We start from the raw sequence: 2,322 nt of genomic DNA, 5'->3' as shown, positions 1-2,322 counted from the left end.
CTGCGGTTCTGACGCCGTCGGGAATGGGCAAAACGGAGCGAAAAAGCTCCAAATCCCCACGAATTTGGGGAAAATTCGAAACCGCTTTCCTTTTTTCTCCCTTTTTTTTTTAATTTTTAATTTATTTTTTTTTGTCCCCCCCCCCTTATTTCATTGTTTTTAACCGACGGGGGGACCCAAATCGTGCAGCCCGGCTAGCTCAGTCGGTAGAGCATGAGACTCTTAATCTCAGGGTCGTGGGTTCGAGCCCCACGTTGGGCGTCGAAGTTTTTCTTCCTTTACTTTTCAATTATGATATATTATTCATATTAGTAAGTTTCCCTCCTCGCCCCCCTTCTCCGCTCGGACCCCAACTTTTTCATTTTCTTAATGAAAAAAAGCAAAAAAAAGTTGCATTTAGCGGGAAGGGAGAGCAAAAGAACGGGAACCCCAGGAGGAGAATCGCAGACCTTTTCCCCTCGTTTTCTCTTGATATTTTTAAATCGGCCCTTTTTTTTCCCCTCCTTCCCCTTGATAATTTTTTTTTTTAATCGCAGCCCTTTTCCTAACCCTTTTCCCTTTCTGTAAGTTTTTCACGGGAGCCATTCTCCACTTCTAGATTTTTTTCATCAGCCCTTTTTTCCCCTCGTTTCTAAAGAGAAGTGGAGGGAGGAAAAGTCATCCCGGTTCCTCTCCAAAACCCACTGCTCAGGGAGGTGAGACCCAGGGGTTCGGGTGAAGGTCCATCAAGTCCTCCTCTTGTCCCCAGAGGTCCCTGCCTGATCCAGGCTGGACCATCCCAGTCTTTCCCCGTCCATCCTGGGCTTGAGTTTGGTGCCCTCACCCTCTTTGTCCCCCCCCCACCATACTGGGAAGCCCCAAACTGGTCCCCGTACCCAGATACTGGCCTCACCTGTGCTGCTGGAGAGGAGCAACCCCATATGGGGCTGATATCACAGGAGGGTTTGGGTTGGAAGGGACCTTACAGACCATCCAGTCCCACCCCCTTGCCCAAAGGCAAAGCTGATCTCCATGAGGTCAGGGAGCGGCAGAAATTGCTTCTGAAAGACAGGAAAGATCTGCCCTGCACATTTGAACCCTTCAGGTGACCCAAGAGAGGCTGGAGTCCTCCCAAAAAGCCCTACAGAGCCCCTCCTGAAGGGGGATGAGGTCCTTCCCAAGCCCTGGCCACGTCCTCTCACCCCTGACATCTCAGAGGCAGATTCAGCCACCTCTTGTCTCCCACCCCCAGCTGCACCACAACCTCTCTGAGGTGCCACCAGGGCCTGAAACTCCTCTTCCAGCTGCTCTTGAGTCCCCAAATCCCACCGGACTCCAGGGATTGGAAGTGGTTTAGAGACTGAACAATCCCAGTGCCTCCAGGAAAGAGTTAAAATGGGATGGGCGTCTCCAAGTCTGGTCCTCCTCAGCTGTCCAACCCCTACATCCCGGAGGAATATCAATTTCTCTATTGTCTGAAGCCCTGCTGGGAAGGGGCTGGGTCTCAGAGTAACCAACGGGGTAGAACCAGGAAATCTCTCTCCTTCCTCTTTCTTCAAAATCGAAACCAACTTGGAGATTGAAGCTGCCACCGGTCACTCTTCATGGCAGCCAGGAAGCCTCTGGAAATGCTCCGGGATGAATCCTGCTGCTCCATCTGCCTGGGGATATTCCAGGACCCCGTGTCCATCCACTGTGGGCACAGCTTTTGCCGGTCGTGCATCACTCAGACCTGGGAAGGACGGACCACCAACTTCTCCTGCCCCCAGTGCAGGGAGACGGGGGACCAGAAGAGCCTCCGCCCCAACTGGGAGTTGGCCAACGTGATTGAAGCAGCCAAGAGATTGAACCTGCAACCAGTTAGAGAGGTGGAAGGAGGGGAGAACTTGTCTGAGAACCACCAGGAACCCCTGAAGCTCTTCTGCCAAGATGACAAAAGGCTCATCTGTGTGGTGTGTGACAGGTCCAAGGTTCACCGTGACCATTCTGTGGTTCCCGTGGAGGAGGCTGCCCAGGAGTACAAGGTGAGGGGGGTTATGGGTGTGTTGAGGCACAAAGGTCCCGAAGCTCCTGGTGTTGGTGCTGTTGATGGGTGGAGATCCCTGTAGAGCCTTTGGCCTGTGGGATAAACCCCCTGTGGACTCACCCATCCTTGGCTCTTGATCCCAACCCTTGAGGTGGCATTGCCTGCCCTGAGGAAGAGGTGGACGTAGGAGCACCACGCTCTTGGGGACCAAGGGGTCCTCTCCCCCAGGGTTCAGACATGAGCAGGGCCTTAAGGGAGGGTAGGAAACAGAGGTGAAGGATTTCTTCCCACCACAATCCTTCTGAAAAACTCGATGA

At 53.0% G+C, this 2,322-nt stretch overlaps 1 non-coding gene and 1 pseudogene across 1 annotated transcript; both read left to right on the top strand.

The window, feature by feature from the left end:
* The first annotated feature begins 188 nt into the window (after window positions 1-188).
* On the top strand, window positions 189-261 carry TRNAK-CUU. The gene has a single exon. It is a non-coding gene; the product is annotated as a tRNA-Lys (tRNA).
* Window positions 262-1,517: 1,256 nt separating this feature from the next.
* LOC106900669 lies at window positions 1,518-2,249 on the top strand (annotated as a pseudogene).
* Window positions 2,250-2,322: the final 73 nt, after the last annotated feature.

Source organism: Calidris pugnax, unplaced genomic scaffold (assembly GCF_001431845.1).
Source record: "Calidris pugnax isolate Ruff unplaced genomic scaffold, ASM143184v1 scaffold1204, whole genome shotgun sequence".
NCBI lineage: Eukaryota > Metazoa > Chordata > Aves > Charadriiformes > Scolopacidae > Calidris > Calidris pugnax.
This window is presented reverse-complemented; position numbering and strand designations above follow the sequence as displayed.